The sequence below is a fragment of the Rhamphochromis sp. 'chilingali' genome (genome assembly GCF_963969265.1).
Source record: "Rhamphochromis sp. 'chilingali' genome assembly, chromosome: 22".
In the NCBI taxonomy this organism is placed as follows: domain Eukaryota; kingdom Metazoa; phylum Chordata; class Actinopteri; order Cichliformes; family Cichlidae; genus Rhamphochromis; species Rhamphochromis sp. 'chilingali'.
The window spans coordinates 10,984,503-10,999,639 of NC_137950.1; positions in this window are offsets into that span (position 1 = coordinate 10,984,503).

Sequence of the window (15,137 nt, forward strand, 5' to 3'; positions counted from 1 at the left end):
AGTTCACTTGACACTCGGACCGGCTGCTCGGGTCTCTCCTCCTCCTGCCTCCCCTTTCCCTCATCCACCTGCTGGCCTCTGTGGAAGCTCCGGCATAGCCACCACCAAACAACTGACTTATTTTTACACACTGGCCAACATCTGGCCAATCCTCCATATGTTTCCACTGTGAACAGCAGGATTAACCGGGGACTCAAGGTCCGTGCATTTCTTATGTGAAGATGGAAACTCATTAGAGAGAACAGACTTACTGGTGAAAAATAGCAGAAGAAAAAACAAAACTAAAAAAAAAAACAGCTGATGAAATTTAAACTGAGCTGATAAATATGATCTTAAAGCGGGAAGTGTTTTGATAAAGGCCTGAATGGTGGATTAAAAGACAAGTGATTTAGAAAAAGAAGATGCGATGTTTGATCAGAAGCAAATTAATCTGGAAAACATCCATATCTGAAATCTTTTCGCCATTCATAAGCTTTAAATGTTTTTACTGGTGTACTTATGATCATCTCAATGATCAGATACTATCACACAGAAAGCTCCTGTTAATATGAATGAGCTAGGCCCCCTTCTTCTCCAACCTTACACATATGCATAAGTGGGAAGCTAGAGGTGTGGAGAGTGGTAGCAAACAAAACAGAGCAGGCATCAAATGTACTAACCCGGCATCTTTTAGCACTGCCTTAATTCTTCATGGCACAGATTCAACAAGGTGCTGGAAGCAGTCCTCTGACATTTTGGTCCATATTGATAGCATCAATGTAAATCTCCTGTTCTATCCCACAGGGGCTCTGGATTGAGATCTGATGATTTTAGAGGCCACCGGACTACAGCTACCTCACTGTCATGTACCAGTCCCCCTGATTTACATTGAGATTGAGTTTTGTGGCATGGTGTGATGTGGTTTGAAGCAGACATCAGCAGAATGGCCGATATTGAGACTCATCTGACAACCAGAAGATTTTTCCAAGCGTCTTTTGTCCAATTTTGGTCAACCTGTGTAAACTGTGGGCCCTGTTTCCTGTTCTTGAGCTGCAATAATTCATATTCAGCATTTTTACTCAGCTCCACGGGGTGCTTTAGTGCCTTTGAGCATCTCACAGATCTCAGAAGTGTTGTTTTCCCTCACAGTGTGGCAGTTACCAATTAGGTGGTGAATATACTGGAGCAAAACATTTTTTGAGAAGCTGGTGATGGCTTAAAAATAACTTTTAAAACTTTTAACAAATGCACTGATAACAGTTTACATTTTTCTTCTTCTTTAGCGTTTAACACAACGGACCATCTGCCTCCGTCTCACCCTATCCCTAGCATCCTCCTCTGTCACACCAACCTTCTTTTTTTCCACCTTCACTACATCCATGAAGCTCCTCTGAGATCTCCTCCTGGCTGACAGCTCCATATTCAGCATCCTTTGTTCAGTATATCCACCATCCCTCCTCCACACATGTCCAAACCACCTCAGCCTTGCCTCTCTAATTTTGTCTCCAAACTGCTTAACCTGAGCTGTAAACTGATAGCTAACAGAATATTAGAGGAGAGATGAAATAAAACTGTATTAACATTGTGCGATTATGGGGTCATGACTATTTGCTGGGAATGCACACGACAAGGATGAAAACAAAAGCCATTACTGAACAGTCAAAAAGAGGAGAGGGAAACATTGAGAGCAATAAAACACATAAATGGAGCATCACCAAAATTAAGGACCACATGTGGCAGTAATAGTGAGGCAGATCCCACTCGTTTTTATCTTATAGGGAAGCCCGGCCTAATCTAACCAAGCAGAATGTGAAAGTAAACAAGTCAATACAAAAAAAAAAAAAAAAAACCCAGAACACAAACCAACAAACCACAGTATTTTGGTTGAACGTCTTTTAATTTCTAAAGCGGAGACTGATGCCTCCAAACCCATCTCCTTAAACCAACTCCTTCATTAGGTACACATCTTTAGCTGCTCGTTAACAAGTATCTAATCAGCCAGTTACATGGCAGGAACTCAGTGCATTTAGGCACGTAAACATCGTCAAGATGATGCTTTGAACGTGGCATGGTTGTTGATGCCACATGCTGGTCTTAGTACTTCAGAAACTGGTGATTTGCTGGGATTTTCACAACCAGCTCTAGAGTTTAAAAAGACTGGTCTGAGAAAAGTAAATGCCCATTGAGCGGTGGTTCTGTGGGTAGTTCTCTGCCTTGTTGACGGCAGAGCGCTTCATGCTGTCAGGAAGGCAACAGCAACTAAAACAACCACCCACTGCAGAAGAGCAGAACTGGATGGACAACACGTCGGGCGATGATATGGCAGCAGAAGACTGCACGTCGTAGCAGTTACATGTGCTTTCAAAACGTCATTTATTACTACCATCCAGATAATGTTCACAGATGCCTTACAAACCAAATACAAACAATTAAGGGACATTATTAATTATAATAATGGTGAAATAATTCATCTAAACTGGAGTTTAATCAGCTATGGCAACATTTATTATTAGAAACTGTCACTGATGCATTTACGATGACTTTATGTGGTCGCAATAATAGAATAAAAATGTAAACATTTTCACTTCATAATAACACACCAGGCATTTTTAGGTCCGTCACACATCATCCACAAAAAAAAGAGCCAATCAAATGACAGCAATCTCTCTTCTTTCTGCACTTTGTTCTTCCAAATACAATTTTCTTCTCAGGAGTGAATGAGAATGCAATTGCAGCCCATTCACCGCTTCTCATTTCACTTTAGATTCGAGCTCACAGCTAAAAAAAAAAGTTGAGCCAAAATTATCCTCGGAGAACACATCACCTCCTCTGGATGATAAAAGGTAAAAATAAAAGAGGTTCTGAAAGGAATTTTTGAAAAGCAGTCATGAATAGCATGTTTAAAAAATATAAAATAAAAAATCTCTGGACCACATGGATGCAATCAGAGCCTCTCACACCTCCCATTACTGTGCATTACAGCAACACGTTAGGGAAGCAGCGTGAATGCACAGTAAGAAATTATCACAATTAACGCATTCATGTCTAAACCACAGTACAACAGCTTCGTTAAAGTGTTTGATGCAAAGTGCTTCTTTTTGCCTTTGAGGGGGATAATTTCCCATTATGCTATCTTGCTAGCATAGCAGCTAAGACACCCTGCCAAAATAGCCACGGTGAAGGAAAAAAAAGCATGCAGGCTGATAATACAAACAGATGCCACATGAAAGCGATCACATCCCAAACATCAGTTAGACACAATTTACTTGATTTCCTGCAACTGCCTGATTTTGTGAATAAGTCAGTGAGAATGTATCAATAGGAGGAAATAACATAATTCACTGCACTCTAATTAGAGATTCAGTGAGATGAAAAGGGAAGATTTGCTTTTTGACATGGGTCACCCACAGAGAAACACAAATACTATCTAAATGTCATCAGGCTCACTGTAGCCACAGAGTCTTTGCGCGATAATGCGCGCGGTGAATTCATTATTTTCATCTATTTTCATCTATGTGCCATTATAACTCCGTCAAAGGGAAGTGACTCACACGAGAAAGAGAAAGTGGAAAAGCAAAGTAAAAAGCCAGAGTTGAGGAACATCTCTCAAACACGATATGCTCTCCAGAATGAACGGGGTCTAACTTTAATATGTGTCCTCAGACTTTTTCTTTTTTCCAAGTGAGATCAAATGAGACGATCTCTTTACTGTATGTGACGACCTGATAGCTTGAAAACTATCCGCTCCTAAGACTCGGTGGCTAAAGCTATCGGAGCGCAGATCAGTAATTACTGCAGGTTGTCAACAATTTATCACAGTGGCCCCATGGGGCCCCCGCACGGAGAGGCCTGGACGGTGCTGCACACGCGCACGCCCGCGTTAACGGTCACTCGTGCAACGTGGCACAGCAGAGGCACACATGCACCCGCATGCATGGAGCCTCAAAGACACACAGTTGTCAGCGTGACAGGACATTACCTTCTGTCCTACATGATAACGCCGAGCGCCTTCAGCATGGTTTTGTATGGCTCTTTGAAATGCTCACACACATAGCAGGAGCCATTCATTCACGGAACAGTTTATAGACCAGGAGGAAAATTTTTTCTATAAATATTCGTCTTTTTTTCTTCTATTAAGGTTTCATTCTGCAGGTAAACAAAGCTCTCACGTCTCTGCATTATCATAAAAACCAATTAAACAAATATCTTTTGTCCACTGATTTGTTTTTAACCTCGCAGGTTTATTAAGTGTAACACGAGTTTGGCTTTTGTTCCTCAATGAGCAAATCGAGGCATTATTTAGCATCTAGTGGCGCCGTCAATTGTCAGAAACTTATCGCAAACTATATAACAATCCATCATCAAACAGCTAAGGTCATGCTGTAAGTTTACCCCGCTCAGCATGCACACGAAAAACATGAAAATGCATGCTGACACCTGCACGCATAGCCTCCTTCACCAGACTGTTAAATGTGATTTATTAAAAGTGACAACAGCATCAGTGTTTTTAATTATTAATAGGGAAGAGTCCACGGGAGTCATCTCTCAATCCTCCCCACAAAGGTAATAGGGTTATTTGTTGTGGCGGAGGCCCGTATACTATGATTCATTTGACAACCGTCCCTTGTGTCAAGTGGAATTGCAACGGCACATAGATAAGGAGGCTATTCTCGGTGATCCAGTGACATTGACCTGCCTTACAGGAAGGCACACACACCTGCACACATCCACATTTACAAACACAAAGCCACACACTCACACACACGCACATTTAAACTGATTTGATCTGCCAGGCAGTATTACGCGTCCTCTTACCGAGATAGAGACACTATTACACAAACTGAAGGTTAACATGTGACCTCTTTTAAATTGCACCTCGGCCGGACGGAATAAAACCAAACACATTAAGAGGTTAAATGAAGGTTAAGTGATGTTAGTCTAACTGTAATATCCGTGTGTGAATCTGAATGCCGATGCCAACGAATTCATATTTATTCAGATTTTAAAATGTGTCCGTGAATGCAATTTTGCATGGTTGCACACGGTGTTTATCATTCAAGACATCTGTCATGCTGCACAGGGGTATGCGCAGCGTTTCAATCTGTGCTAATTACAACCCTCCTGTGAAGGAACACTGTAGTCTGAAACCTTTTCACTGCTCTTTTTGCAGGACTGCAGGAGCCCAGAACAAATTAGTCTAATAGCCAGAAAGTGCCTCCGACGCAGCGGCAGAGGTCAACTAGTTGGGAAACGTAGTCAGCTCAGCTGGACAAGGACAAAGCAGAATGTTGCTCGTGTCACTTCATTTGGATCGGCCTCAAAGATGTTTCTGAACACCGGGCAAATGCAAATTAGAGGCGTAACATAAATATTTCATAAAATCTTTATTTAAAAGAGGAGCTACTATGTTCATTTTCAGATCCATATTTTAATTCTGCATTCTACTAAATAATTCAAATTTTATTTATATAGCACCAAATCAAATGTTTTATATTGTAAGGTAAAGACCCTACAATAAAAGCAAACTACACCATGTGTCTATTCTAAATCTTTCACATATCAGCACATAATTTAAAAAAAAAAAATCACCAGGCCTTAAAAATGGGTAAATACAATCTGACATGAACTACGACACACATGCAGCGAAGGTTCATGGAAGAAATTCACAAATCGATGGGGCTGCCTTCCCTAATTACCCATGGAAAACTTTGATTTTGGCAATAGTTTGGAGAAGAGGTTGTTAAGGTTCAAAATTGAGGAGGGAGAGTACAAACCACTCTTGGTCCAGAAGGTCTTGGTCAAACAATGATTTTAATGAACACACGTGTGGGAAGACACTCTGTACGCAGACAGCCAGTAGTCCTCGACTTAATCAAAGCATGAACAGATATTTTATAGCATCAGGGTTTGATTTACTGACGCCCCTTCATGCGTCACAGATACATTTTATACATAGATCAGATCAACACCAGAATGACTTTTCACCTAGAAGATCATCTTCTATTTTCATGGCTGGTATTTTCCGTTCTTATCTTAAAGTGAATTGTTCCTCTTTCTTGCCGAGACACTTTTGCAGTTACAACCAGACATAACTAATGTGTGTGTATGTGTTGACCTCACATGCTCTTTGTGTCACCTCTTCACCTACTGTCTGTGTCTCGTCCTCAAATGCTCTTTCTCAATTCACCTGTTGCACTTCTGACCTTTTACCAGACCAGAGGCTCACTGAGACTATGTGTATGTCTTCTACTAAATAAATGTTTTAACCAAGAACCTCTACTTAAAAGCTTAATATAAAATGATCTGATATATAAGTGTTTTGTAAGCATGTATTGCAATTCCTTCTATGGCTCCAAGTCACTTGCACAATAGATTGTCCGAACATCGCGCCGAACAAAGCTTCCGACCCCCAATTAATTGACCGAGCTCCAACTCTTTAATAAGCACAGATATGCATTGTGTATAAAATAGTCATAACTGCTTAAGGCCTTCTTAAAGCTATCTGTTCCTCTGTTACAGCAATGATCATTTTGAATAACCTAGTAATTCAAATGGCCTCGTCTGGCCTGCTCCTCAAAATAACTATCTGCTTTCACTTCTGCATACAACTTCCTGTCAGCCTGCAACTCAGTCTTTCTGAAAGAGACACTGTTCAACCCCTGAATGCAATATAAACTCCAGATTATATTATTAATGCAATGGTAATAATGATGATTATTTAACAATAGCAGTAAAATAATTTCCCTGCTCCACAAGGTGTAGCTAAGAAGTCCGGTTAATAGATCCTTTTCATCTCCTACAGCTAACGTCAGTATACAAAATTAAATAAATAATTACATTACTTTCCATCAACTTCCCTCAACCATCAAAGTATAAAATTTCCCATATTTTAAGCTTTAAAATGTAATTGGGATGGTTTTACTGCATGCTACATTAACAAATCTGAAGTAACCAGGAAATCCATCAGTGCCTGTGTCTAAGATCACACCCCTGTGTATTTGTTTATCCCTCCAAATCCATCAGCCAACCAAATTAAAACTGATATCTTGGTGTTGCAGGTTTCCCAATATTATATCCAATCAGGGACAAAATTATTCAGCAAAGGTTGTCTGCTATAGTTGGAATAGGTGAGGTTGCATTACTGGGTGGGTACAGTGAGGGCATAATCAACTATAAAATGTGTAGTTATGTAAAAAATAGACTATGAATTAATGAAAAAAAACACATGTATGTATAAATATACATATACATTTTAAAACTTTCTACTTAAAAAGAGTTTTAAAATGCGGTCACAAATTTAACATGATTTCACGAACGTGCAAAGAGCCATTCACAGTCAGAGCAGTACGCACAGTCATAGACTGCCAAACACACCAACCTTAATCGCATTAGCTTGATAATTCACCACACTAACTCTACTCCAGCTTGGCACTAAATCTTTATGACCAGACATATTGCATATAGTTAACAGAAGTGACAGCTACTTACTAAACTGTTACCCCAATCTTCCCTCTTATAATAGATGAGAATGAGTTTGGTAGCAAAGCTAATGATTAAGGCACCGTTACCTTTTTGCACAATAGTTAGCGTTCAGCACACGTGCTTCTTTGGATGTAGGCAGATTTATTTATTCAGCTGTCAGATAGAGTTGGGGTTATTTGTTTGTTTTTCTTCTCTGTAGAGTCATTAAATGATTTATTGGTGACAGGGTTACACAAAAAGACGTACATATTACCACTGTACATGTTGTATTGCATGCTGTCTTTCATGGGTCATGTTTACCATTATCATCTACTGTGTCTCACTGTGAGACTTTGTAGCGACCCTTTATATTTACTGTTATTATGCGATTATTGTATAGTATTGGTCTTAACAGGGGTAGTTCATGCGCGGGTTAAGTTTTCCAAATGAGGTATCGGCATTCAAGTAATTACGTTTTATTTATCCAGCAGTCCACATTTATAGCCGAGAAGACCATCAATGCATGTGCAAGTGCAAAAGGCTGTTTACCTAATAAAATGTACAGCTATTACATAGCTCACTCTTAAGTAAATATAATATAATTTCAAGCTACTTTAGAGCTACATAACCTCTTTAGACATGCACACTACTCTGATACTTAGTAACTTACAGACACCGCAAACATGCTGTTTGCCAAAGTCTACTATTTTAGTGCTTTTATTGTTAATATAGAACATGTCTGTCACAGAGCAGTCCACATTTAACTACTCATTACTGATTGTGTTTGTGTTTTGTATCACAGATTCTTTTTCAAGATAAAATTCAGCAAAGGATCAAAAGTGGAGAAGAAGACTTCCAGAAAGCATCTGGCCATCAGTCTTTACTGGATAACAAAAAATGTGTGAACCTGCTCTCATCTGTAAAGATAATGGGGTGCCAGTGGCAGACCAGCCAGTTCCTGTATTCTCTGAGGAATGCCAATTGATCTACATGGTGCTGGGCTGTGAGCAAAAGTCCCGCTAAAGGACATCAGACCCTCATGGAATCCTCAGGGAGTCTGTTTCTGGCAGGCTGGTCATAAATATACACATGAGTAGCCCACTAGAGGTCATTTTGCAGTGGCTGTGGATGTTCTGTTCCTGTTTGCACAAAGGACTGGTCCTGCAGCTGGGCTGCTGCCCTTCTACAGCCTCATCCTACTCTCCTCGTGTAACGACCTGTCTCCCAGTACCTCCACCACATTCTTGCTAGTTGCTAAATTTTTTCATTTCATTTTCTGTTCTCGTTATTTGGCTCCTAAAAAGCCACTAAACTTTTTCATTTGTATAACAAATTGTACATAATTTTGAATTTTGTCATCAAGAATGTTGAAAGAAGGGGAAATATTTTCTCTTGTGTTCTATTTGTTAACAAGATTAAGTGTTGAGAACAGTGATGGAAGGTGGGATGAGGGTTTGAACCAGGAACCCTTTTGCTGTGATCGTGTGTAACCACGGTAACACAGTGCCATGCAAAAACGCAACAACAACAAAAAAAGTATTTTAAATATTTGAATAATCTTACACTTCACATCATAGGTTTTATGCTCTCAGCTATAACAAGTCTCACTATCACACACTAAAACAAAGCTGCTTCACATTCATTCAGACATTTTCTAATCATTTCCTATATTTCCTCTCACGCTCATCCTTCAGCACCTTCGAAGTTAAAAAAATTTTTTCTGCAAATGTCACGGTGAGGAATATTGTCACCTGCCCTCCTTTCCTCCTACCCTGCCTCTGTCTCCATCTCCCACCGCGCTGCTTCGACAGGCAGCTGAGCCAGAATTACACAGGAGGTGAGGACTAATGAGCGGGTTTGGAGCACTTTCTCATATCTACCCAGATGAACCTGCAGGTCTCCTGCTTCTCCAAACCTCTCTTATTCTGTTGTTGTCTCAGGTTTTAAAAGGGGTTTCTTGTTGTCCTTGCTCTCACTCAAACTGAGACCCAAACGTCAGACTCTTAATAACATTAATAATAACATAACATAAAATTTTAGGTGTAAAACTAAGAGGCATCCAGGAATCCTGAATCGAGCCGTGACCTTTTAATAATAGAAGCAACAGCAGCAATTGTCACAATAAGGTTAGGGGTTTGGAAAGGACTGCTGCCTGATCATAGATAAATATCAATTTCAGGGTTCCTGCTTCTGAACATTTTGATATTAACATTTTTTTATTCTGCCCCACTTAATAAAGACCTACAACCCCCCGTTCCTCATCAAATGAATCACGCTTTTCTCTTTTACCAGCACTCTTGTGGAAGAGACATCATTGACTTTCAATTACTGAACGCAGGATATAACTGGCCTAATATGGAAATCTTGTAAAACGTTTCACTGGGGATTGCAAAATAGGATTTGTGCTAGATGTGAACATTGGACTTGCAAGGTAATGGAGGATATATCCTTCCGAATATCAGGCAGACAAAGGGATTTGCTTTCACAGAAAATCTTTCCGACCTTGTTCCAAACCCATTTGGAGGTGTAAATTCACCACACTTCACTCTCACAAGTCAAATTTACCCCTACTCCCTTGATAATTTCTTCCGATCCATCACCCAGCATGCTGATGTGTTGTTAGTGTTTGTAGCTACCGTGCAGCTGTGTCTGCTGCAAAACATACAATCAACCGGAGGCAGACCTAACAGACACAGAAGAATTTATTTGGTAAACAGGGTTTTATTTGATTTCCCGTTGTGCTGCGGCATACAGTGCAGGGGAACGATATTGTGTTCATTACTTTGTGTGCATTAGCAAAGGCATCTAATGGTTTATGCATACAAGACCAACAGCGGAGGGCTCGGATGATTTAAGATGATGCTCATTTTATGGAAATCAAAGCAAAAAATAAGAATAATTCTTGTAACGCACAGACGTTCTCCCTCCTTCTCCCTCCTTCTAGTTTTGTGTCTTGCGGTTGTCTCTGTCAAGACATTTCTCTGCCTTCCTCACCCTCTTCCTCCCCTGATCCTTCCTCACCTTCCCTCCATCCCTTTTTCTTGTTGCTGTCAGAACGCATTAGGACTTTGCTAACGAGTGACTTAAATTAGGATCCCCCACAGTCCTATCCAGGTGCGGGTAATGAGGTGGGAAGACAGGAGATTGGGGCTACCCCCCTAGTCCCCCCCAACCACCCTTCCACTCTTTGACTTGCTAAACAACAGAATAAGATTTTTCGCTGTGTTCCAGCAACACATCAAAATATTCCCCCATGTCCCTTAACAAGGTTATATGCTGGTGATGTGACAGACAAAATGAGCACGCCACAATTTTGGACATAAACTGATGAACAACACAAGCACTGACACTGGCGCATTTGTGACAGCCATTATTTGTTATGTATTGCTGTGGATTTATGGAAACTAGCACGGCAGACAGGCTTAATGATATGGAAATTGAAGTCGTAAGTTTGGGAAATGCAGTCATGAGTTCTCTTCTCAAGGCCATCAGTTAGATCTGAGCTCCGGTGGCTGATTGGCCGTGATCTGTTATCGTCCCTGTGGCCTGGCCTCTCACAGACAGGCTAAATAGGTGGTCTCCCTCCACTGGAGGTGGAAATGAATCTGGCCTCAGATCCCCACTCCTTTTCTGCTCCCTCTAACACCCTGCTTGTCTCCCCGTCTACCTATCTAGGCCATCTCACTTTGTTTGACGTGATGGATCCAAACGGAGAATGTGTGTGTGTGTGTGTGTGTGTGTGTGTGTGTGTGTGTGTGTGTGTGTGTGTGTGTGTGTGTGTGTGTGTGTGTACCTCTGAGCCAAAGCTTCAACTTTCTAAAAGTACAGAATGATCGACTACAGCACAATTTTATTGAATCCAATTACCTTCAATTCTTTCTCAGGCTGATCTGATGCTCTGAAGCAGCAGTGTCAGCTAAACATTCAGGGACTCACATTTTTCCTGCTCTTCATCACTGTCCTTCAAGCCGCCGTGACTTATCAGAAGCAGCAGAGGCCTTGACAGAGTGACATAGTCGCAAATGATGGTCATGATCTGCCTTGCATGAAAGTTTTGAGAAAAACTAATCTTATTACCATCTCTCCTCGCTGCCTCAGCATGTTTCTGGTCCAGGAGCTTTTACTGTTTGAGTTACAGCAGGAGAAGAAGAGACGTGGAGCTGGACTTTCCATATATATATATATATATATATATATATATTTATATATTAAGGTTCACTTGTCTTTCTACCGGGTTGCTAAGCTGTCACTCCATATACAAGGCTTTGCCTCTTAGCCTCTGCACTCCTTTATTAAACTTTTTGCAGGAGGTCTGCTGTGTGGGGATAATAATGTTAAGTCAACTTGGAAGGTATCACTCACAATAATGCAGATGTCAAAGCTGAGAGCCCTGGATCTGAAGGAAGCTGCAGAGAAGTGGCCAAAAAAAAAAAAAAAAAAGGGTTAGCCAGAGAATAGAGTAGTAGATAGAAGCGCACTTGTGCATTTACATTAAGCTAGTTAGCTTGCCTTTCTGGATTCCTAGCTGTATTGTTGTTGTACTGCAGGACCACTTTTTCAGTAATTAGAATTGCTATTGTTTTTGCTTTATTAAATTAAACTAGTGGTTCAGTAACATTTACTCAAGTGTTGTACCAACTGGAGGCATCAGTACTAGGGTTTTTGCAATTTGTGCAACTTTATACTTCTATTCATCAGGCGCCAGGTTATCTTGGAGCTCTCTGCTCTCAGACTGCTGGCTTACTTGTGGTTCCTAAAGTATCTCAAATTACAATGGGAGGCGGAGCTTTCAGCTTTCAGGCCCCACCCTCAGCCTAGTTCTGCCAGAGGTTTCTTCCTGTTAAAAGGGAGTTTTTCCTTCTCACTGTTGCCAAGTGCTTGCACATAGGGGATCATCTGATTGTTGGGTTATCTCTCATTTATGCCTTACAATATAATGTGGCTTTGAGATAAGTGCTGTTGTTATTTGGTGCTATATTAATTGAATTTTATTCCCAATCACGCCCCTCTAGGTAGCACTGTTGTTGTCCACATAAACGTTGAAGTCTCCCAGTAAGACGACAGAGTTCCCAGATGGAGCACCCTCAAACACCCCATCCAGGAACTACAAGAAGGCTGGGTACTCTGAACTGCCATTTGGCGTATAGGCACAGACGATAGTCGAGACGCATTCCCCAACCTGAAGGTGCAGGGAACAAACCCTCTTGTCCTCCAGAAAAAAAACCCAACCCTACAGACAGAAAGCTGAGGGTATACTAAGATACCCACCCAAGCCCACCGCCCCACTAGACTGAGACAGAGTCCAGCCCCTCTCCAGGAGACTTGCTCCAGAGCCCAAGCTGTGTGTTGAGGTGAGCCTGACTATATCTAGCTGGTACCTCTCAACCTCACGCCCTAGCTCAGGCTCCTTTCCCACCAGAGAGGTGACGTTCCATATCCCAGTAGCTAGTCTCGGTAGATGGGATCAAGCCACCAGGGGACATCATTGGCTGAAAACATGGCACACATTACACCTGACCTCTACAGAGCCTCCTGTGGGTGGGCTAAGCCATATTTGTAATATTATTCAAGCACACAGACGCATGAGTGTTATTAATATCATCAATTTCCTTGTAGAGGAAAAAGAAAACGTGAGATTCCAAACAGTGTTTTGTATAATCAGTCTTTAGTGATATTTAAAAATCCTCATAATGAATCTGACTCAACCATGGATTAAAAAAAAATCGATATCTGCTGCCACAGAATGCGAAGCATTGTGGAAATCTGTAAATAAGCCCTCTTGTACATATTCTGTGATCTCTAAATGCAAAGATTTGGACCTGATCAAATAGATATGAGAAATCTGTCACAGATAGAGGTAGATCTATCTATCTGTCAGGGTCTCACTGGAAGCTGACTGGACATACTGGACAAGCTCCAGCATGCTGTTGTGTAGAGAGTTGGTCCCCAGTAGCACCTGGTGCTTTGTCTTCACTTTGAACAGCTTCCGTCTTTGTAGCTGGCTCCCTTCCTTGACACAAATCTCCCCTGTGGAAAAGAGAGAAGTGAATTGGTGTCTGCCTTCCTCTCAGGTACATCCTTCTCCCACCTACACACTTCTCTTCCCTCCTCCTCCACTCTCCTGCAATCCGCTGCCCACTCAAGCAGCTGTCAAGGTGAGGCTGTTTTACATGGTGAGGCTCCAATGCCCTTGTCCAATTTCACTTTAGAGTGAAGCTGGGCTGAACATGCCAATCCTGATATTACCAAACAAATTAAATCACGCGGTTGGGCGCAGAGGAGAGGGAGAGTGCTGAGGATGCTGGGATGAAAGAGGGGAGGGGAGGGGAGGGAGGAGGGGGAGCAGTTGTCAACTGAGCTGAGCAGCTTTCTGCCTGCTCTGATCAGGACATCCTATGAGGAGAATCACTAATTGGCTTGGGATGGAGGGAAGCACTGGAGGGAGACCATTCAGGTACTGCTGGCCTTGTCCTTAACAAATCCATGATGGTCAGCAGTTAAAAAAAGAGCAAACTATTTCAGCTTGAGGGCCATAATATGCTTTAAATACCAAGTCTATCAAATCTTAAATGTTTACTACATCACGACCTACAAAGGTTGCACTCACATTGCGTGTGCAGTGCACTCTGGGCCTATGACATGAACCGGCTGCGCTCCAGAGCTATCATGACAAGTTCTCTAAAAGTCGGGATTATAAAAAGTATGAAAAAATGTCAGCGTGTGCTGCTCTTGGCTGAACTTCCAGGTCGAAGGAAACGAGTCCTCATTGCTTTCCTGTCAAGAAGAGCAGAACGGAGCGGGGAAGAACTTGGGGAGGGAGATAACTTTCAGAAAAACTCGTGTCTTCAGACAGCGACTAAACAATGGCTGTAAGAACCATGAATTTGACTAGGATTAAAATTTTTAAATGAAAGTATTAGTAGAGTCCATGCATATTTTGGAATTAGGATGTTTTATCGAAAAAAGAGAAATTAGATCTGTACAATTACCTGCAACAGCTGCTGCCAGAAAGATGAGCTCTTTCTAAGAGACACCAAGGGTTTTGCACAGCGACTGCTAACATCCTGATTCTTTACCAGGCTCGTCTTAGTTTATGTGCTGGCATGCAAACATTTGCTTTGTACTTTTGGCTCAATTACAAAGTGAGCCTTTATATGAGGTTTTGCAAGCATTTCTAGCAACACCACCTAACAATAAAGCAATGAGTGAAGGAGATATAATGAATATCTTCCCCAGGTTCAATGTTGGCTTAGCTAATGGAGGCAAAACCAGGCAAACCATCGACGGAGATGACCTGATGTTTCCATTTGGGTCATTTTAAGTCCCTACCATGGCTAAAAGGCCACTTTTAAACTTTTGCCATGAAAGCCTTTTAATTCATCCTGAAATCCATTAAGAAACAGGGTTGTCGAATTCCCCACCAGAGTCGCATTCGGTGCAGAGCTTCCTGACTCCAGTCGTGCTGCTTTTTTATTTGAAGTGTCTAACAGGGAGTGAGTTTGAAGAGGAACAGCAGGTGTTTTCTATCTCTTATTAAAGGGCTGATTCTGGGAAAACAACAGAATGCGAAGACAGGCCATCACCACGTCCGAGGCTGTCTCTTGACTGGAAAACACGCTGCTTTGCCCTTACAACTTATCATCTATCATACAGAGTTTGCTGCCTCCTATAAGACACATACCAGGGTTGCTTATGGG